Source organism: Macrotis lagotis, chromosome X (assembly GCF_037893015.1).
Source record: "Macrotis lagotis isolate mMagLag1 chromosome X, bilby.v1.9.chrom.fasta, whole genome shotgun sequence".
NCBI lineage: Eukaryota > Metazoa > Chordata > Mammalia > Peramelemorphia > Peramelidae > Macrotis > Macrotis lagotis.
Genome location: NC_133666.1, coordinates 641,739,506 through 641,763,344, shown reverse-complemented (window position 1 = coordinate 641,763,344; position 23,839 = coordinate 641,739,506). Strand labels below are relative to the sequence as shown.

The 23,839-nt window shown below is 38.5% G+C and overlaps 1 pseudogene; it reads right to left on the bottom strand.

Annotated features, from left to right (window-relative positions):
* Nucleotides 1-20,947, bottom strand: part of LOC141500852 (ras-related protein Rab-8A-like) — a 31,610-nt pseudogene extending 10,663 nt beyond the window's left edge.
* Between the last annotated feature and the right edge of the window lie 2,892 nt (nt 20,948-23,839).

Genomic DNA, 23,839 nt, shown 5'->3' with positions numbered 1-23,839 from the left:
TGTCCCCCATTGCCTTCAAACATCTCCCTCATATTTTTTAAGCCTTACTCTATGTCAAATATTCTCTCTCTCTTTCCTTCCTCAGATAAAACTCAAAGAAAAAAAGCTATCAACTTTACTGTCCTCACTTCCTTTCACTTGATTCTAAACCCTCAGCAATATGAATTTTCATTTCATCACCAAACTGAAACTTCTCACTCCAAAGTTACCAATGAATTTTTCACTTGCCAAATTTGTCTTTTTTTTAAGTCATCAATTTTATTTTAACCTATCTGCTGCATTTGACACTGATACCTTCTTTTCCTCCCTCTTGAATATCATTTTCTCAAAACTTCTGGGTTTTTGTGATGAACCTCTCTTCTTGTTGTTCTTCTAACTACTCCTCAGTTTCTCTTCATGGTTCATCATCCATATTACGTCCACTAATCAGTGTCCTCAAAGCTGTCTTAAATCCCCTACTCTTTTCTCTCTATACATTCTCTTGGTTACCTGAGTAGCTCCCATGTGTTTAGTTATCATCTCTATGCAACTGTTTTACATATCTACATATCTAGTTACAATCTCTTCTCATAACTTTAATTACTGCCTACTGTTATTTCAAAGTGGATGTCGGGGCAGCTAGGTGGCGCAGTGGATAATGCACCGGCCCTGGAGTCAGGAGTACCTAGGTTCAAATCCAGTCTCAGATACTTAATAATTACCTAGCTGTGTGGCCTTGGGCAAGCCACTTAACCTCATTTGCCTTGCAAAAACCTAAAAAAACAAAACAAACAAACAAAGCCCCCCCCAAAAACAAAGTGGATGTCCTAGGGGCAGGTAGGTGGCACAGTGGATAGAGCATGAGTCCTGAAGTCAGGAGGACTTGAGTTCAAATGTGACCTCACACACTTAATAATTACCTAGCTGAGGGATCTTGGGCAAATTGCTTAACCCCATTGCCTTGCAAAAAACTAAACAAACAAACAAACAAAAAAAAACCAAAACGAAAACCAAGACAAAGTGGATATCCTGGAGACATGTCCAAATTCATATATCACACAAAGACCTCAGTGTATCTCCTCCTAAATTAACATTTCTCTCCCTACTTTCTCTATTTCTTTTTTTGGCAAGGTAAAGGGGTTAAATGACTTGCCCAAGATCACACAGCTAGGTAATTATTAAGTGTATGAGGCTGGATTTGAACTCCTGACTCCAGGGTCAGTGATCTATCTAATGCACCACCTAGCTGCCCCTTACTTTCTCTATTTCTGCTGAAGGCATCATTATTTTTCCATCTCCCAGGTTGATAACTCTGGCATTATCCTGGATTCCTCACTCTCACCATACACATCCAATCAGGTGTTAGACCTTGCTTTTTCTAATTCCGAAGCATTTCTTATAAGCTAATCTAGTCTATTCTCCAAAATGCCACTAAAGTATTTTTCCTTGAGCAGTTGTGACATGACACTCTACCTGCTATCATGAGAGCATTATCTCAACCATTTCTTTCCAACCTTAACTCATAATCCCCATGAAAGTTAGACTAATATTTCCTTTAAAAGAATTGAAACCACTTATAAGATTTGATTGACTCAGGGGACTAAAGGCTACTGCTATAATTTCTTGGTCACTTAAATACAAACCAGCCATGAAGCAGTTTCAGATGCTGTCTGATGCTTGGCTGATAAACAATCATGGACAACTAAGAGGCAGGGGAATTTTGCTCAGTTCAATCACTTCAGTGATTGACATATTCTTCTTGAATGGTTTTCACTGCTAAAGTTAAGTAAATTTCCTTTTAAGAACTGAAGAAATGTCTCATTTCATTCCAATATTAAACAAGACTACCTTGAGGCTGGCCTGAATCATGCCCTACCTAGAAACAAGGCCTAGTCCTGAATACTTTCCTAGTCAATGAATTCCGGTGGCTTTCCAGAATCAATTGAAAACTCCACTATTTAGCTTTTCAAATCCATCTGAGTTTTGCCTCACCTCACTGTCCCCTACTTCCCCAACCTTCTTTGCATTAGATAACCTAATCATCTTTGATTCTCCCTTGATAATGTATATCTCTGATGTGCCTTTGAATTTTAGTTGTTCCCCATGACTAGAAAGCATTCCCTCCTTCCCTTTTGAATCTTTCTGTTCCTTCACTATGCAGTTGAAACACTACTTTCTGCTAAAAGGTTTTCCTGATACTTGACACTGTTTTATTTATAATATTTGTATCCTTAGAACATTGTTTGGCAAATAGTGGGCATTTAATAAATAAATACCTCACTGATTATTGATTGAACAATAGATCTAACTGGTCTTCTGGGGTTGCTCTGGCCAGCTTGGCTAAGTCTTGATTACTTATGAAAAACAAGTTTAAACTGTTTTTCAGTACATAATACACATGGGACAGGAGATGGCCTCAAACACATCTGGTAGGTTCATGGAATATTTGTGGTAGGAAATGGAAAGAATCATATAGTATGTAATGCAGATAGATAACTTTCTATGGATTCAGGTTGACACAGCTAGACAAACTGTTCATAATGGAGCTTAAACACTAAAATCTTCTAAAGGATCCAAATGGTGATATTTGTAAAGATCAACAAAAAGTAAATTGGGAATTTTTGGAAATCATTTGAAAATATTATAAAAAATGTGGAAAAAGGAAATTATTTTGGCTTTTAAAGCAAGGAAAAGGTTTGCAATTTTGCTTTTCTTTACAGTTAATAACAATGAATACCATAGGGCTGGTAGTGCATAGTTGTTTTATCACTTTCACTTTCTCATTTGAAGCTTTTGGGAGGTAGGTAGGACAGGGATGAGTCACATGTAAAGTGCCAAATAAGTAGTTATTATTATTATTATTATTTTCTTCCTTGACTCCCTCTTCTTTTCCAAAGGGGGAAACCAAGGCTCAGAGAAGTGAGGAATACTTCTTATCTTGGCACAGCTAGTAATTAGGAGAGGCAGGGTTTGAATTAAAATCTGGTGCTTCTCCCACATGACCACTCTAAAGATGTGCTCCTGAACACATATATCTGCATGCATGAAAACCACCCACTTGGATAAAGCAACTATCTTGCAAGTTTGTAACTGAAGTCAATGGATCAAGACCATTTTTTAGAAAGTGGAAAAGAAAAAAACATCCTTTTAAACATATTTATAAAAGTCAACACAGTTCTACAAATGTGTCATTGTTTTAAACGTGACATAACAAAACATCATTCCTACCTTTTCCCCTCGTTCTTTGGAAACTTGTCTTCTTTCATTCACATCACATTTGTTTCCAAGGATCATCTTTTCCACATCTGCAGAGGCATGCTAAAGGAGAACAGAGCCAACAAGTTCGGGTGAACATAAATTTAGTCTTCAGAAAACTTTTTTCAGGATTAACTCTAACTCTTCATAAAGGGAGATATCATAAGCAAATCAGGAGAATGTGATGTAGTTTACCTGTCAGATCTATGGATAAAGGGAATAATCTATCACCAAACAGGAGATAGAGAGCATAATGGGATAGAAAAGATAGAAAAATTTTGATTATATTATATTAAAGAGATTTTGCACAAACAAAACAATTCAGTCAAGAATAGAAGAAAAGCAGGAAACTGGAGAAAAAAGTTTACAAGTTTATCTGTTAAAGATTTCATCTCTTGTGGAATCTTTTTTGGGGGTTTTCTGCAGGGCAGTGGGGTTAAGTGACTTGCCTAAGGTCACACAGCTAGGATATTATTAAATGTCTAATGCAGGATTTGAACTCGGGTCCTCCTGATTCCAGGGCTGGTGCTTTATCTACTGCACCACCTAGTTGCCCCTCATCTCTTAAATATATAAAATATTGAGTTAAATTTATAATTATGAGTTATTACCCAGTTGATAAATGATTAAACAATATGAACAGTTTTCAGATGAAGACATCACTTGAATCATTATTGATTTGAGAAATGTCAATTAAAACAACTCTAGGGTACTACCTCATATCTATCAGATTCACTAAAAGGAAAATGAAAAATGCTGGAGGAAATATGGGGAAATGAAGCACTAATGCTTTGGGAGTAGATCCAACCATTCTGGAGAGCAATACCGAAAGGGTCATAAAACTGTGCATATCCTTTGACCCAGAAAGACCACCACTATGACTATATCTCAAAGAGATTTAAAAAACAAAAAAAAAAGGTAAAGGACATATATCTACAAAAATATTTATAGCAGCTCTTTTCTAGTGGCAAAGAATTGGAAATTGTGGGGATGCTGAATAAGTTGTGGTATATAAGTGTAATGAAACGGAATACTATTGTGCTATAAGAAATGATGAGCAGACACATTTCAGAAAAGCCTGGACAGACTCAAACAAAACTGCTACAAAGTGAAATGAACAAAACCATTAGAATATTGCATACAGTAACAGCAATATTATAAATAAATATTAATGACTTAGCTATGCCCAGCAAAACAAAGATCCAAAATAAATCTGAAGGACCTGTGATGAAAAATGCTATCTATGGGGGGCATCTAGGTGGTGCAGTAGCTAGAGCACCAGCCCTGGAGTCAGGAGTACCTGAGTTCAAATCCAGCCTCAGACACTTAATAATGACCTAGCTGTGTGGCCTTGGGCAAGCCACTGCCTTGGGAAAAAAACCTAAAAAAAAAAAAAAAAAAGTAAAGAGAGTAGAATAACTGTATGCGTTGACCTGCACTTAGATTTCATCAGTTCTTTCTCTGGAGACAGATACAATTTTTTTTTTTAGTTATTTTTTTGCAAGGCAGTGGGGGCTAAGTGGCTTGCCCAAGGCCACACAGCTAGGTCATTATTAAGTGTCTGAGACTGGATTTGAACCCAGGTTCTCCTGACTCCAAGGCTGGTGCTTTATCTACTACGCCAGCTAGCCGCCCCTCTCTTTACTTTTCTGACTAATATGGAAATATGTTTTGTATGACTATACATGTGTCGCCTTTAGCAAACTACTCCTCAACGGGGGGGGGGGGGGAAGAGAAGGAGGGTAGGAGAGAATTTGGAACCCAAAATTGTCAAAATGAAGGTTAAAAATTATTTTTACATATAACTGGGGGAATAATATATTAAAATCACTCCTTCAACAAAAAAATTCTAACTTTTCAGAGCTCCAAAAGCGTAACTGATTGGGAAGGAACATGTACTCTTGATTCTATTTATCTGTAGACTCTAATCATGAACATGTGGTCAGATGTTTATCACTAAGTCTAATAAATAGTATGTATGAGGTAACAGACAGAATTCAATTAAAATAAATTTTACTCTTGATTTGAATAAAAAAGATGAAAAAACGAGAAAGCTACTGGGTAATATGAAGGCACCAGACCCATATGAATGAAAGACTGTTTAAACATTCTATCAATTGGAAATTTCAGTCAACTTTTCTTATCAGTACAGTGATGCTTAGGAAAAAGATCTTGAGGCACTGTAATGTTAAGATCCTAAATGTAGCTCACCAATGAGATTTGGTTTAGTTTAGGTTGAGCATATTCTCATTGTTTTGAGGGGTAATAGGGAAGGCATATATATGATTGAAATCAAGACACTTTTAGGAAGGCAGTAAATGGAGACCCAGCACTTCTGTTTGCTGCAACCACAATAGTGGCCTCCAAGTATGGCACCAACAAAGAGGAAGAGAGGGGTGCAGGAAGTAGATACTCTACCACCAAAATACTGACTCTGTAAAGCAACTTTCAACTTACAAAAAATGCTTTCACAAACATTATTCAATTTTATTCTGGGAACCTGGTGAGATTAAGGTAAAAATTATTATCCAAATTAGGAAACTGAGGTGCATTAAGAAGTTACTTGTCCAAATTCAAACTATCATTAAATGGCAAAGCTTGGATTTGAATTCAAGGGTTTTGATGCCAGGTTTAAGCTTGGTGACAAAAGGAGGGAGAATTGTGTTAGCAACTTCCAAAGGAATTCCAGAATCATAGATTTAGCAATGGCAAGGCTCTCAGAAATTATCTTAGTACAGCCTCGTTTTACAGATGATGACCTGAGGCTCAGGGAAATTAAATTATTTGTCCAATGCCACACCGTACATTTAATTCTACTCAACAAGCATTTCTTAAGCATTTGTGTGTCAGGCAGAGTGCGAGGGATGCAAGATGAGAAACAATAGCTTCTGTTCTCAAGAGTTTACAGTAACATGCACACAAATAGCAATACAAAGAATTTTAGATGAGCAATGGAGAAATCCAAAAAAGTATTCTAAGAAAATTTGGGGGAGATTATTTTCCTTGAGGTGGCAGAACTCAAAGAAAGTTTCAGGGAAGAAGCAGAAGTCGAGCTGCACCTTGAAGGAAAAGACTGGGAAGAGTAAGTAATTAGCTGGATTGGAGAATTATAAAGGGGAGTATAAGGTGAAAGAAGGATGGAGAAGTTAGAAAGTAATTAAAAAAGGATCTGAGGTGGCATAGTTTCCAGAAGTCGTTAAACAGGAAATGAAGACTGTGAGAAGTGGAATTGAGGCAGCAGAGCCTCAGCAATGAATGATGCTGAAAACTACACTAGGTGGCTGCAAAACTGGGTTACAGCCAGAACATATAAACAGATGACAGAAACTCAAGAACCTAGAAAATAGATCAAAGAACATCAAAAGGATTTGGTTAAGAGACTAAGAGAGATAGGACACAAATGTAATATTAATTGTGAAGAAAGCAAGACCAAAAGAATATATCCACTTGGGGAAGCTAGGTGGTGCAGTGGATAGAGCACTGGCCTTGGAGTCAGGAGTACCCGAGTTCAAATCTGACCTCAGACACTTAATAATTATCTAGCCATGTGGCCTTGGGCAAGCCACTTAAACCCATTGCCTTGAAAAATTAAAAAAGATATATCTATATATATCTATATATCTATGTATCTATATATTTATATATACTGGTTATAATTATATAAATAAAAGCAGTAGTAAAATCTGGAAAAAATAAACAGAAAAGTTCAGAGGGGGCCAAAGAAACACATATGATTTTGGTATTTACTTAAATAACAAACTACAAATATTGGAAGTTTATGGTCTTAGGTATATTTTTTGTTTGCATATTTATAGATGGTAGTGAAATTTAGTTTTTAAAAGGAAAGAAAAAGATGGAAAAAGCCTGCACTATAGAAACTACACTGTGGGAAATGATTAAAGATTATTTTCTGAAACTTATGGATGGCTTTAGCCTGGATATGAAGAGGGTTACAGAGTCTCCTCCAAGAACCATCCTCAAAGACAGTCCTCCAGACACTTACCTGGCAAGATTGCAAATTTTAAGAGACAAAGATAGCATTTTCCAAGCTGCCAAGAAGAAAGAAGAGAACATTTAGAGATTTGAGGATAAGAAATGACTTGGGACATGCCCTAAAGATCTTCAAGAAGAAAGGACAGGGGCCAAGAGAGGGGAGAGAGAGGAATCCAGAAAGAACAAAAGAGAAATGAGTTATTCCACCAGTATAGTGCCAAGCCAGAAGCCACAAACAGATGACCCTATTTCAAGTTCATTTTTAGAATCAGAGAATTGCAAGCTGACTTTAGAAACTATTTTAGGACTTTGAGGAAATGAAGGAAATGTTTTGTTAAAGTCTCACATCTGCAAAAATTCAATAAAAGAAATTATGGAAACCTGAAAAAAGATGAGACAAGTAAGGATAAAGATAAGGAAGCTAAATGTAAGAAAAAAATTACACAACAGTATGAAAATGTCAGAGTAGAAATGTAACAAAGATGCAGGGGTTGATGAAGTTTAGCTCAAAGCTAAATGCTAGATTTTCCCTTTATAAACCTCAAGGTTTTTCAAGTTAGCCAAAAAAAAAAAAAAAAGCAATGATCAGAAATAATATGTGTGTAAAATCACTGAAGTCAAAAACATTAGAAAAATGAGCAAAGATTGTTTTGATTTGATTTACAGGAAACATACTATAGAAACTGTAACGAGGAGAAAAAGCTCAGAATAATAAAGAGATACTGAGTAGAAATCTAACCTGGGTAAATAGACTGAATTCCCCAATTAAAATAATGATCAGGAGGTTAGCTGGATTTTGTCTTTAACTTCAATGAGTACTTATGAGTACTGGGACTAAGATTCAAGAACTGAGTTTTATTTCTGGCTCTGCCACTCATCTGCTAGGTGACTATGGTCAAATCACTATCCTTCTCAGGGTTTCTGTTTTCTTATCTGAAAATGAGAGGTTTACATTCAGTCTTTAAGGGCCCTTAGAATTACAGTAAAGGCAGGGGTGACTAACAGAGAAAGTTAACTACAAAGCAAAAACATATTCAAAGACACTATGTAACATTATACACTGAAAACCTAGTAATATTGAATCTCTGTGGCCCAGATGACAGTGCAACAAAAAAAAAAACCCAACTCAACAGTATTGAAAGGTTGTACTTGACAAAGAATTAGAGAGGAATATAATTGTAACTGGAGATTGTAATATTAGAAAATAAATTACCAAGTAGACAAAGAATTAACAAATGATTAAAGAGCTGAATAACACAATAAATAAGGTGGAGTTAACATGATGAAGAGGCAGCTAGGTGAGGAACTGGAAGGAATATTGGTATTGGAAGTTGAGAAGATCTGGGTTCAGACTGTGTAACTTGCAGTGTGACCTTGAGTAGTTACTTCATTTTCCTGCACCTTAAGGAGTTGAACTACATGCTTTCTAAGGCCTCAGTCAGCTTTAAATTCTAAGATTCTAGGGTATAAAAACATGCTTTGTAAGTGAAAAAAAAAGGGCAGAAATTCTAAATATTATATTTGCAGGCTATCCTACATTAAAAATAGAAACAACAAAACACACAATTCAAAGGTACCCAGCTACATAGAAATTTTAAAAAGTCTTTAATTCCTGGTCAAAAAAAAAAAAAAGATACCCAGAAAGGGGCAGCAGCTAGATGGTAAAGTGGAGAAATGCTGGCCCTGGAGTTTGGAGGACCTTAATTCAAATTTGATCTCAGATACTTACTAGACCTGGGCAAGTGACATAATCCCAATGATTCCAAAAAGATTAAAAAGATCAAAGATCCAAGCTAATTAACAACAAAATATTTGGAAAACAACAAATGTAAATAGGTTTATAGAATGTTGTCAAAGCAGAATTAAAAGGAAAATTTTTTGCTCTAAGAAAGAAAAAAGGGAAAACCACTTTACAAGTCAAACTAAAAAATAAAACAAAACTAGGAACCCCAATCTGCTCTTCTCTAGGGTTTAATTTTCTCATAGGGTAAAATGAAGGGGTTGGACTACCACTGACTTTAAAAAACAGCAAGGTGCAGTAGAAAAAGCATTGAATATGGAATAAGAACATTTGGGTTCAATTCTCAACTCTGACACTTGTTTTTCCACTTAACTCCTCTATGAACCTTAGTTTTCCAATTCAAAAAATGGACATCACACTTGTACTACCTACTTCAGAGTCCTCTTTAACTGGTACAGATCCAGGCAGCTCTACCAATCTAGAACTGCTATGAATAGGGGCACAGTGTTTTTGCCTTTGTATCTCCAGTGCTAAACATAGTGCCTGGGCAAGTAGTAATTGCTTCAAAAAATGCTTGTTGACTGACAAAGAAGCTCATTATCGGTTTGCCTGCAGGGTGATACATTTTTTGGCCATAACACCTCTCTAAGACCATCTACTGAGTGCAATGTGGAGACTGTGATTAGTTAGTGGAATGCTCTTATGAACAAAATCAAAAATTTTTCAAGTAATGAAATACAAATAAATATACCAATAGAATTTTGAGGGATCAGATTTATGATTTTATTAGAACCTGTTCTACAACATAGATCCTAGAGTCACATAGGACACTGGGAAGTTAAGTCTTACGCAGAGTCACACAGCCAGATTGTCTCTGAGGTGGGGTATGAATCTAGGATTTCCTGACTCTTAAAAAGTCAGCTTTCTATCCATTATGCCATGGTGTTTCTCACTGTTGGGTTACTTTCTAGAATTAGAGAGTGATTACAAAATGTGCATAGAAGAATTAAATGGACAATAATATTAGTGGGATGGCTTGGAGGAAAAATAGGGATAGGGGACTTGCAATCTAGATATTACATTGTAGTACAAAGTGGTAATTATTTTTAAAAATATATGCTATTAGATGAAAAGAAAAAAATTTGGAATGAGAACCAAAAGCATATAGAATATTATAACATCTGTAAAATCCAAGGGCAAAAATATTGGAGAAAGATTCTTCATTTAAAAAACAAATAAAATAAGAGAACAGAATGTGTCTATTGTAAAGAGGAGGAAAATTCTTAAGTCATCTAACAAACAGAAAAAATTACAGGAAACTAATTAGATGGACTTGATCATATTTATATTCAAACATTTATTAACAGCTACTATATTTTTATAGAACAAAGAGAAAGGTGTCCAGAATATGAAGAAAAGAAGCACAATTGAGAGGCAGAACAGACTTTATCATAAGTATGTCTGATAAAAATCTTGCATTCCAATTTGTAAGAGTATTTCCTCAACAGGTCAAAAGGCAGAATAAACTAGTTCTTCAAGGAATTATCCTACCTCTCCTCAATTATGAATAATCATCTGAAAATTTGTTCAAATATTCTAATAACCCAAGAAGAGAAATTTAAACAATTATAAAATATCATTTTGTCCTTACTAAGTTGTTAAAAATTGATTAAAAAAATTAAATTCAATGCTAGTGGGATTTTATAGGAAGAAGTGTGATGGAATAGTTGGAGAGTTGGACTGGGATGAAGGCCTTGGATCAAATCTCACTTGAAACAATTATTAGTTGTGTAATGATCCTGAGCAATTGCTTAAATTCTCAGCACCTCAGTTTCTTTATCTGTAAAATAGAGCTATCTATATACTAGCACTGAGCTGTGCTGAGAATACACGAAATACATAAAGCACTTTGCAAACCTGAAAGTAATATATAGCATTGGCCATTGTCACTACAGGCACATGATTCTACATTTAGAATTGCCACAGATTGTGTGGGGTTTTTTTTTTAAACAAAGATATGGAGCTTTCCACAAAATTCTTTTGGTTATTGATACTCTTGGATCTAGTAATTACTCTGACGATCAAATCTTAAGGAAGTTTTATTTACAGGAAGATATCCTGCAAAATTGTGGAATCAAATGCAACAGAAACATTATGCTAGAAGAAATGACAACAATAAAGAATCCAAAGTACCATGGGGAGGCATATACAATGCAGAGCAAAGCTGGCAGAATCAGAACAAGGGGGGAACCCTATCTAAACAATATGCACATTAAAAAAAAATTAAACTTAACAGAAGTTTATTGCTACACAATCTTTTTATTATTATTTATTTGTCAAGGATATTTGTTTTTCTTACTAAACTAAAATCTGAAAGGAAATTAAAGTTTTTTCTTCAGCTTTAACCTTTTATGTTTCTAGAAAATAAACAAATGGACATTAAAAAATAAAGTCAGCAAAATCACAAAACAACTTTAAATAAAAAATTGATTCTTTGAGAAAACAAAAGATGAATCAAATTGATGAAAAAAATGCAAATGAACAAAACCAGTAGATCATAGCAAATACAAAAATATTATGAAAATAGGAAAGCAGAATTTTTATTCTCAGTTTTAGGCAATATAACTGGTAATAAAAATAGATGACTAGGTACTTCCTTCTTACTGCCCCTCCCTCCTCCCAATCCCACTGACACTGATAAATAGAAAATAATTTAGAGGGGCAGCTAGGTAGCGTAGTGGAGAGAGCACCGGCCCTGGAGTCAGGAGGTCCTGAGTTCAAATCTATTCTCAGACACATAATAATTACCTAGCTGTGTGACCTTGGGCAAGTCACTTAACCTCACTTCCTTGCAAAAACTAAAAAAAGAAAATAATTTAGAGGATGAAATGATCTAATCCAATTCTCCCCATTTCACAGATAAGGAAACTGAAGCTCTAATAAAGGGAATAACTTGGTCAAGATCATGTAGCTAGTATGACAGATCCATAACTAGAACTCAGGTCTCCTAATTTCCAGGTTGGAACTGAGTCATCTTGATTTGCACAAGTTTCCTCTTTGCATCTTCCCCCAACTCCCGCAAAGAAGAAATACTCTCAATTCTAGATTAATGCTTTAAAGATAATCAAAAAAGTTACAAAAAATGATGCTAGGAGCTAAATCTTATTTTGATCCCCAAATCTGACAAGGAGAACAATGGAAAATGGCAGTTCAAACATACTTAATGAGCACACATGCAAAAACCTAATGTATGATGTGAGCAAACAAAACATACATTTACTTCAGGATAGCATTCCTTCTGGTCAAACTTTCTCCCAAGTGGAAAACTGTTTTAGGTTAATGATCTAAACTCCTTTGTCCTTATTTTGATCTTCTACAGCTGGCCATGTTGCCGCTGGCATTCAATTTTTGCTTTTTGATGAATGTAAAGCTAGTACTAATAAGTTATCATATTATTCAAAAAAATAGTATAATTCATACTGTTACTGTTAATATAGAATATTATATTATATATAGGTAACAGTAATTGAGAAAGTAGTCAAGAAAATTCAATGTCTAATTATGATGAGAACTTTTTTTTCAAATAGGTATTAGCTTTCTAAGTCTTTGGTCTTATAAAATGAAGAAACTGAGCTAGATGATATCTTAATCATTTTTAACATTTTGTGTTCTTGTTTAAGTCCCCTTATGGCCCTGGCATGCTACAAGAACCAATACTAAATAGAAAAGTTCTAAGTGAATTCTCCCTAAAAATCAGCAACAAGTCAGGCCCCAATTACCATCTGTAGTTAATATAGTGTGGACAGCTATAAGAGATAAATAATGGACACAAATTGAGTTAAATTTTAAAAATTATTTTTGGCAGCTGACATCAATGTACATCTAGAAAAATGGGGAAAAATAAAAAATGTCTAAGAGTCAAAAGCAGTTCAGCAAAGTTGCAGGGATAAAAAACACAAAACTCAATTCTAATACTGTATTTTAGTGACAGAGCAAGAAGATGTGATGAAAATAAATTCTACTCAGTAATAACAAAAATCATTAGGGGAGAATACAACCTAGAATACAAATTATTTTAAAAAAGAAATTATAATGCTGTAGATTTATGATTACAAGTCACTTTAGATATGTTATTTGATTTTCAGACCCATCTGATAAACTATATTAAATATTATCCCCATTTTACAGATGAGGAAAACGTAAGTCAAGAAAGGTTAAATGTCTTGCCCAAGGTGACAGTTAGTTAATAGAAAAGAAGAGTTGGGATTTTTAACTCAGATTTCCTGACTCAAAATCATATGTTCTTTCTATTTGCCCAGTCTGCTTCTCTTAAGAAAGAAAAAACAAGTTAAAAAAAACAGAAAAACTATGAAAGACTAACTGAAGAATCAGAGGAAGCTGGAAATAAAAGACAGCAGTACAATCATATGTTCTGAGCTAGAAAGTCTTTGCCTATGAGGACTAATGACAAACTATGTATCTATATGTATCTGTTGTCTAAGAATCAAACTAAAGTACATCACTAAAAAAACAGGTGATGACTTGTTGGCTCACAACAACACATGAAGCTGTCTCCTAAGGTGTGAAGGAATTGTCTTTGGCTTGAAGGAAGTACTGACATTAGGAGTATGGTTAAATATTAAATATGGAATAAAAGCTACAATTCTAATCAGGATACCCCAATTCCTTGGAAAACAGCCTTCTCTGTAAATGTGAAAAAGCCAGCTCTTCTAATCAGCTTCTCACAGCCTTACATCAAAACCTATTTCCTTTAGTTTCACTCATTTACCTGTCTAGTTTATGGTCTGACTGAAACAGACATAACGTTATGGCTCATCTACCTTGAATGAATAGACTTTTGTATTTCAACTATAAGGCAGTAGACATACTATTCCTTGTTTAGTTATAATGCATTTCAGCAAACTTTACTTGTCATGAGTTTGAAGAAATTGGGAAGGGTGGGGCAGGGGGAAGCAGTAAGAATTTTCAATTTTAAGGCTCTAATCAACAGAGATGTGACAATACTTTCCTATGACTTTATGACTGACTGAAGTCCTCTTGCTGAACTTTAGTCCTAAAACACCTCCCAGTTAGTCATCAATGATAGGAGATAGGCTGTTCCAAGCTCATTTTTGTCCAAGGGGCTTATTTTTCTGGGATACCAAGAGAACCCCCCCCCCCAATTTCTAGCTCTATTTTTTTTTAACTATTAAAATTTTATGGGGGAAAAAAAGGTATCCTGTGGCCTTGTTCTTCCCAGCCTTGCCTCTATTAGATAATGCCAGGTTATAGTTTTATAATTCTTTAAAATTTCTATTCCAAATATTAGCCTCATTGTATGAATGAAAAGAATGAGCCTATAAGAGGTAAAGTTCTGGCTGATAACAGATTTGAACCCAAATCTTACTTGACAGCTTATTTCCTCATGACCACCAGGGCTGAGATCCTAGTTTATGTAAAATCAGATAACATTGAATCATCCATTGACTCACAAACATTTAAAAATTCTCAAATAATTTAAATGGACCAACAGTTAACTACCTCTTCAATGTTCCGAATCCAGTTCCGGATATTATCAAAAGATTTCTCATTGGTGATGTCGTAGACCAGCATAATGCCCTATAAAATGACAAATTAATAAATTACTCTGTTAAAAAAAAAAGCTAAGAAATCTGGAAAGTTAGACCCACATCCCAATGGAATTCTATGACCTCAACCTAGTACTAACAACATTCACAGTCCTTCTGTAGGTGGAGATGGGAATCAGTGAGAAAAGAATGGTGCATGTGGGAGATTTGCACATTAAACTCAGCTCAAGCTACAGCAGAAAGGACCAGAAAAACTGGCTGTAATGAAGCAACAGGGGCTTGAAAACAAGCCAAACGACTGGAATAAATAGGATATGAGTGAGTTCAGCTTGGATTATCTGACACTGTACTTTTATTAACGAACAAAAGGGGATCTCATCAGCTGGGAAAAATCACTGTTTTGAATTGTTTTATTATGAATAAATCAATAATGGATAGGAACAGTAGAGTGTAGTGAAGAGAACAATGGAGTCAGGAGCACCAGCTTCTGGTCCCTGGTCTGTTTCTTGTTAACCATAAAACCATAGGCAAATGCGACTAGAAAAACTCAAAGCTCTCTCACAGCCTCAAAGTTATGAGCCTATGATTTCAGCTGGCTTGAGGTTTTTTCACCTATGAAATGGGGATAATAATTATTAAGTTCCTGGATATAATTCTGCCTAACTTGTTAATGACTTAAATTTTAAATAGCTGTTTTGCAATTTACAAAGTATTTTAATCCTAAGAGCCCCATCAGGTAGACTGTATAAATATTATCACCCCCTATTTTAAAGAGGCTAAAACAGGTGCAGAGATAGGAAGTGACTTACCTATGTTCATACAGAGTCAAGAGGCATTTCAGAAAATCAGAGGCTTAGAGCTGGATGAGAGACCTTAGGGGACCATCGAGCCAATGCCCTTATTTTATAAATGAAGAAACTAAGGCCCAGTAAGGTCAAAGGGCTTGCCTGTAGAAAGTGACTAAGCTGAAATTTGCATCAAGGTTCCTTTGACTCCAAATTTAGCCTTTTTGTCTTTTACCACTCTAGCCTTTTGAATCCATGTCCAATGCTCTTTACTCATTCACCTAAAAGTTTCTTTACAGATTTTAAATGACTATATGCCTTTTCAATTTCTTCAAGGTCCTTTGTCAAACATTACTACACTCGAGAACACATGGAGAAAACCACAGTCAAAGAGACTTTTTCCTTCTAAAAAAAATATTTTGTAGTTCTAAGGCCTGTGCACTCAAAGTTAATAATTTAAAAAAAAAAATCCATACCATTGCACCTCTGTAGTATGCAGTTGTAATTGTTCGAAACCGTTCCTGACCAGCTGTGTCCCTAAAACAAAAAGATTTGCATTTTTAAATAAAATGTACAACTATATTCACTCATATTCATGAGGAAGAATTCAACAAGTATTTATTAATGATCTATCATGCATAGAGTGCTGCATTAGCACTGGGAGCAAGAGAAATTTTAGCTAATGGTCATTGCCTTGCAAAAAGATGAATATGGCACACAGCTAATATAATGTAAAATAATACATGAAAGGGTGCTGATAAAGGCTATCTGAGGTCTAAGAGGAACAGCAATATTATCTAGGAAAATATTTTCATGCAGGATGAATCTGAATTGAGCCTTAAAGGATAGGATGGATTTCAAAAGGAAGGATGGGAAGATGGTGAATTTAAGATGAAACAAACTGTGTATATAAAAAGGCACAAAGGGGCGGCTAGGTGGTGTAGTGGATAGAGCACTGGCCCTGAAGTCAGGAGTACCTGAGTTCAAATCTGGCCTCAGACACTTAATAATTACCAAGCTGTGTGGCCTTAGGCAAGCCACTTAACCCCATTGCCTTGCAAAAAAATAAAAAAAAGTTAAAAAAATAAAAAGGCACAAAGTAGGAAAGCAAAGGGGTGTAAAGGGGTGACAAAAGGTCCAATTTGGTTATGGTAAAGAGTTTTTAAGGCAAACAGAATGAGACGATGCTGAAAAAGGTAAGGCCTTGAATATCAGGATAAAGAATTTGATCTTTTTTTTTTGGCAAGAGAGGAGCTACCAAAGGATTCAGAGAAGACAGGTCTTTGCCTAAGAAAAGTAATCAGACAAGAGTGAAGGACAGATTAAAGGAAAGGGAAAGATTGGGAATGGACTGGGCTTGGCGAGATGAGAACGATATATGCATATTACTGAATAATGCAAATCTGAATCATTTATATTAAAACTCAACCATGCATATCTAACACAGTGCAGGTATTTTAAAAAAAATTAATTAATTTGAGTTAAACCAACCTGGGGAGTCTAAAACTAAATCTTGATATGTTTGCAGCATCTGCTCAGATGTTAAAATCTGTGTACTACTCCTTGGCAGCAAAACAAAATGTATCAATCATAGGTATGCCTAAATATGCCAAGAATTCAACTACAACATTCTTAGATCCAGGGTTTAGAATCTTGGCCAATTTGGTACATTTTATTACATCATGGGAATTCACTCTCAAGGTCTTGAAAATGAAAACATGTATTTTACACAAGACATATCTGTTTTGCTTTGGGATTTCAGGAAAACATGCAAAGTAATGTTTGCATTAGTGACATCCTTCTAAATTCAATATGAAAAGCCAGTTTACTATATACTGATTTGAACGAAAGACAATGAGAGTTAATGTTAATTCTCTACCCTGGTCAGAGGCAGATAAAGGCTTTTGCCCAAATTAAATGCAAATAGACAGAGATAACAGATCAAACCCACATGGAAAGAAGGGTCTATTCTGGCTAACTCTTGGAATGTCACATGACTACAAAAGTTCAGCTTAAAGAAAACCATAATGGAGTGCTCCAAAAGTTCAACACAAAGCCTATGACAAAAAGAAAACAACTCCTTTGAGGTAGGTGTGAAACATAAAACTCTTTTAAAGAAAAGATGCTTGTTCAAGTGACTAGCTAGAGTTGTGTAAACAATTAGACATGGTCAACATATTTAAGGGAGGTGGAGTGGATGGGGGAAAGGAGATGCTCCATAAGGGGTGTAGTCCTGTTGGGTCATGCTGAATTCTTCTTCAAAACAGTAACACTGTAGAAATTAAAGGTATAGCAAAACACATCTGTAAAGACAAGCTAATAAGAAAAAGTACTAACAGTGTAAAGATTCTTACCATATCTGTAGTTTAATTCTTTTGCCATCTAGCTCTATGGTTCTAATTTTGAAGTCAATGCCTGAAAGAAAAAAAATGACATTACTAGTACATTAGTACATTTCAGAAGTTCACTATAGTTTTTGCAGTGTGTTTTCATTACAACCTCCAAACCCACTTTTTGCCTCATTGAAATCAGCTGCACACCCCTAATTCAACTATCCCAACTGTACATTTACACAAAAGTCCCTCTGGGAGTATCTGAAATGGAGCCTGAATGATGAGAATTGATTCCAAGAGGACAAAGAGCCAAGCTTAAATGATAGAGTCCAAGGGTAATCAAAAGAAAGTTTCTATGGCAAAACAATAGTAAAAATCATATCAGACAATTAGTTCAAAGCAACAGAAAAGACCATGGTTAAAAGCAACCTGCCCTCAAATATCCTGTATTCCAATATAGTCTAGGGCTTGACAGCTGGATGCTGATTCTAATTAAACTCCTCTTCACCTTCTGTTAACAAGAATTTAAAAGGCATGTGATCAGAGGTGATGAATTTGTACTGCCCTTAAGGCAACACTTTGTACTTTTCTTGAGTTTTGTTAATATCATAAACTTAATTAAGAAATGTAATTTATGGAGCTTAAGAATCAGGCCTAATTATAAGGTAAAGAAACAAGATAGTAGAGTGGGTAGAGCTGACCTTGGAGTCAGAAAGACTTGGGTCTGTCACTAAGCAGCTAAGCACCTCCAGGCAAGTCATTTAATTTCTCTGGGGCCCTGGCAACTCTCTAAGACTATAAAATGCAGAATCAATCCGTATTGGTTCAAGGAGACTCTTAAGAGTTCTCCAAAACTCAAGTCACAGATTCTGCCTCCACTCTCCCCCCAAATTACAAAGTCACAAAACCTTCCTGCCAACACAAAGATTAAAGGCAATAGAGAAATTAAATTTTATTAAGCTGGGAATACTGGTATGAGGGATCTAGGTGGGGCTTTGCCACTACTCTCTGGGTAACCCTAAACCAAAAGTCATTCTCTGGGCTGGTTTTCCATCAGTGAAATGAAGGGTTGGAATGAAATGATCTCAAGGCACACTGCTGCTTGAAAATACTGGTTTTCCTAAATGAAAACCCCAGAATGGATCTCAGTAGCACAGGTAAGGAGTTAGAAAACGTCTAAATTGAAATCTTTAAGGAGTAAGTAGAACTGAAGTCTAGGGTAAGCATTAGCTATGCTACTACCATATGCATGGTACTTTCTGATTTGCAGGGAAGTGAAAAGGTTTTAACTTCCACTTCTCAGAGGATTTTAAAGAAATCAGAATGAATAAGTAAGAAAGAGACCCATGCTCAAAATGGGACAAAGTCACTAATCCAACTATTTTGATTCTCTTCAGTAAGGCCTCAGGCCTTTGAGAACAGGAAGTATCAGAAACTCCAAGAGAGTAAGGACCATTTTGTCTCCTCATCAATGCTCTTTGAAGCTGGAAGGGACATCAAAGGTCATCTGGTTCAACTCCTTCATCACTTTTGGTATCTGCCTCCTTCACACAGTGCTGGCTAGTAGCAGGTGCTTGATGTTTATTGAATACAGATGAAGAAACCCAGAGAATTAAAGTGAATTCCTCAAGGTCACATAAGTAAATAGTAGAACCAAATCACAAAGTCCAAATCATCTGACTCAAAAAGTCCATCTTGTCAGAGCACTACTCTGCCTCTCCATTCATCACATTTCTGAACGGAACCAACTCTGAACAAGTTACTTTTAAAAGCCTGACAGCACCTCAATAAGCACCCACTATTCAATATTTTTCATATTTCTCCAGCAAGTCTCATTTAACATCAAGGCAGGAGCTTTCTAAACCCAACGTCCCTCTCTGAAGTTAACAGCTAGCCTTTCTGAGCAGGAAGATAGGGAAGTCTGGCTGAAGCTGATTAAGGTGCAGCAGGGTGCTTTTATCTGATAGTCATCTACTTTTGATGACACAAAGGAAAGTCCTATCACTTCATCTTCGCTTTGGGACTGCTTTAACCTTATATTAAAGAGAGGGCTGGAAACAGGAACTAAGGTTACTGCTAGCTCTCAACAAAATGTCATAAACCATAAAGGAGTAGACACCATGGGAGCTATAATTAGAGTCCTGAGTACGTATCTAGTTCAATCCTCTCATTTTACAGATGGGAAAACTGAGGCCCAGAGAGGGAAGTGATTTGCTCCCCGTCCCAGAGTTAGTGGCGGGGCCAGAATTCAATGAGAACTCGGGTCTTCGGGCCTCGCTGCCACTGCATGCTGCTGCAACTTGGAGGGATCTCTCTTTGGAAATGGGGGAGCCACAAGGGGAAGCCGGGAAGGGGCCCGGCTGTGGCCCCCTTCTGAAGGGCACTGCCCGGGCACAGATGTGCCCATGGGAGCTCGAGACTGGGAAGCTCCCGCCCCTGGTGCCCAGCAGCGGCCCCCCGTCCCGGGCTCCTGGTGACCTTGGGGTGAGCCACTCCTCTTCTCGGGGCCCCACTCTCGGCCCTTCACCCCGGGCGTCCACTTCCCAGTTACTCGGCCCCCCGATCCTGCCCCAACCACCTCAGGCCGACCCTGGAGGATGGGGGGGCTGTTCCTCCCGATTCCGTTGCCCCCCGCGTTCCCCCGTCCTCTCCCCACCCTGTTGCTTCTCCGTCTCCGCGTCCCCCCTCCTTCCCTCGGCACCCCCGGGGCCCCAGTCCCGGCCCGCAGCCGGGGCCCCGCCTCTCGGCCCCCGGCCCCGGGCCCGCTACCTATAGTGGAGATGAAGGTGGAGTTGAAGGCGTCCTCGGAGAATCGGAACAGGACACAGGTCTTCCCCACCCCCGAGTCCCCGATCAGCAGTAGCTTGAACAGGTAATCGTAGGTCTTCGCCATATTACACACTGTACCTCCTCGACGGGAAGTGCCGGCGGCGCCTCGACACTGGCCGCCGCCCTTGTCAATCTGCGGCGCGCCCGCCCACGATTGGCCGAGGTCCCACTACGCGTCACGGCGGCCGCCGCCCACCCCTCGCCGGCCCCCAGACCCTTCGGCGGGCTCCGGGAAGGAGATGGGGAGGCGAAGCAGGAAGCAACCCCGAGCCTGCCTCCCATTGGCCGGGCTCGCGTTCACTTCGCCAGAACAGCCTCGGGATTGGTCAGAGCGAGGGACTCGAGGTTCAAATGGGAACCGGAGTGCGACGGGGCGGAGGCGGGGACAGAGGAGGTGGGGGGTGCCTCCAATTCCCCGAGCCCAGCCCCGAAACTCCGCCTTTGCCCTCAGCTGGGCGGGGGAGACCCATCCCGGCTCCCGCGCCCCAGCGAGGCCCCGCCCCCTCCATGGGGCGCGGGAGGGGAGTCACGTGGGAGGAAAAGGCGGGGCCCGGGCCAGGGGCGGGGCGCTGAGGGGGAGCCCCGGGCCGCCCCGGAGCGGCCGTTAATCGCTCTCTGCGGCCGTTAACCGAAGCTGCCGGCAGGGGGCGCTCGGCTTCTCCTCCGCCCCCGGCCCGGCGGGACTTCGCGGGGAGCGGGGCCTGGCGCCGGCGTGGGGTAGCCCGCATCTGCCCGAACCGGCCGCCCGGCCCGGGCACCCGGCGCTTCTGCGGGGCCCCTGCCCCTCCGAGGGCGTCTTTCGGCCGGCCGGCCGGCCACTCGGTCATTCATTCCTTCGGTCATTCATTCAGTCAGTCATCCGTCCCTTCATCCATTGTCCTTTTCCCTCTCCCTTTTTCCTCGAATGTAGCAATGGCGCTGTAATTTAATTTTTCATAAAACACGCCTTGCTTACTTGCTTCCTTCCCCTCTTCCCTCTGCCTTCCTCCCTTTCTTCCTCCCTTCCTTCCCCCCTCCCTCCCTTCCTTCCTTCCTTCCTCCCTCCCCCTTCCCTCTCTCCTTCCTTCCTTCCTTGCTCCCTCTCTTCCTTTCTTCCTTTCTTCCTTCCTTCCTTCCTTCCTTCCTTCCCTCTCTCCTTCCTTCCTTCCTGACCCATTGACTTAATAGTCCCACCTTCATCCTCAAAGCTTCAACTTCCTGAGTGAAGTAAAAAAACAAAAAGATGGCTCTTCTGTTCCAACAGCTTCAAGGGATGCCCATTCCCTACCAGATGACATGTGTACAAGTAGGCCTTGCCAGGCCCTCTGCAACTTGACTCCCTTCTAACTGGACACCCTTTTACAAATAAAACATTTTAGACATAGACGCATAACTGAAATATGTTTAGCATATATGCATCAGAAAGGTGCAAAACAAATTAGAGTGTGAAGGAGATTGTTGCCTGCCCCCTCCCTCCCACTAGGAAAAGCTTGCTAGAGGCAGAATTTGATTTGAAGTGAAAGGATGAATTGTGTTAAGTTCCTGTTCCCATCCCAATTTATTATTATTGAGACCTGTGATTTCATTGGTATTGTTAACTCAGAGGAAGAAAACTCCTATTTAGAAATGTACTTTGGTCTGCCCTTAAGTCTTAGGAAGGGGGCACAGAGAGGTGAAGTGACTTGACTATGGTGAAGCTGCCATTTTAAACTGGAGGCTGTAACTGAAGAAAAAGTTGTCCTGAATCAGGTACCTCGTCTCCTCCCTCTCATACCTTCTTCCACCATTACTTTTTTTATTTTGTGTCAGACTTTTATAGTCTTTGGTTTCACAGATAAAAGGAATTCCCAAATGGTAGAAGGAACACAACCCTACCAAGCATATTGGCTTCTTCTCTGTAACTTAGTCTTAAGAGAGTTGCCTAAAGTATTGAAAACTTTAGTGACTTTTCTAGGTCATACAATCAGTATGTATCAGGAAGCACTTGAACCTGGTCTTCCTAGCTCAAAGGTCAGCACTAGCCCACAATGCCTTTAATATCTTGTCAAGTCAAGCATTTACTAGTGCCAACCAAGGTAATAGGAATGCAAAGAAAGGCCTGTCCTCAAGGAGTTTATAATATAAGGGGGAGTCAACATGCAAACAACTAAGAATAAAAAAAGATATACAGTATACAGGATAAATTGGTGATAAAACTCAGAGGGAAGGCACTAGCACAGGAGACCAGGAAAGACTTTTTGCAGAAAATAGAATTTTGTTGGAATTTTGAGGAAGTTGGCAAAACCAGGAGGCAGAGTTAAGAAGGGAAAGGATTTCAGGCCTGGGGGACAGCTAGTGAATATGGCTAGAGATTGATCTCTTGGGACATGGTACTTTTTGTTTGAGGAAAGGTCAAAGAAGCTTGAAACTAGTGAGGAGACCAGTGTCACTAGATCACCTCTCTGGGGGAGTAAAATGAAAATATGCTGGAAAGAGGATTTTTATATTTAACCTGGAGATTGAATAAAGGGAGGGAAGCCATGTGACATGATCAAACTTTCACTTTATGAAGATCACTTTGATGAATGGAGAGTAGTCTGGGTTGGGAAAGGATTTGAGACAGATTCCAGCATGAGATTATAGGGATTTACAGCATAGAGGTGACAATATCAAAGGAGAGATGTATGCAGGAGATGAGAGGATAGACTCCACAGTATTGATTAACAGACTGGATGTTGGGGATGAGAATGAGATTTGAATTGCAAGTCTGGGTGAATGGAAAAAATGGTGCCCTTGACAGGGAAGTTTAGGGAAGTTTAGGTGCAGAAGGGGGCAAAGATAATGAATTAAGGATTGGACATTTTAAGTTGAAGATGTTTATGGGGCATCTAAATTCTAAATGTCCAGTAGGCAGCTGGAGATATAATGAAAGTCAGAAGAGAGGTTAGGATTGGATAAATCTGATATCTGCATAGAGATGACAACTGAACCCACTGGAACTGATCACCAAGCAAAATAGTGTAGAGTTAGAAGAACCTTGGGGAATGACTATGTTTAGTAGGCATGATATGATAATTATCTTTGGAGAGAGAGCTGTTGTAATCAAATGATGTGGGAAATCAGATTGTAGAAACATGACAGTGAGAGGAAAGGAAATAGAGGTTATCGGTAGATGACTTTCTCAAAGACTTTAGTCATGAAAGGGAACGGAGATGAGATTGCTAACTAGGGAGTATGGACAGAGCAAGTGATTTTGTTTTTTGAGAATAGCTGAGATATGGATGTGTTTGTAGTCAGTGAGGAAGCAGCCAATGAAAGGGAGAAATTGAAGATTGGTGAGAATGGGATGTTGGAAGCAATCTGCTGGAGAAGATGAGA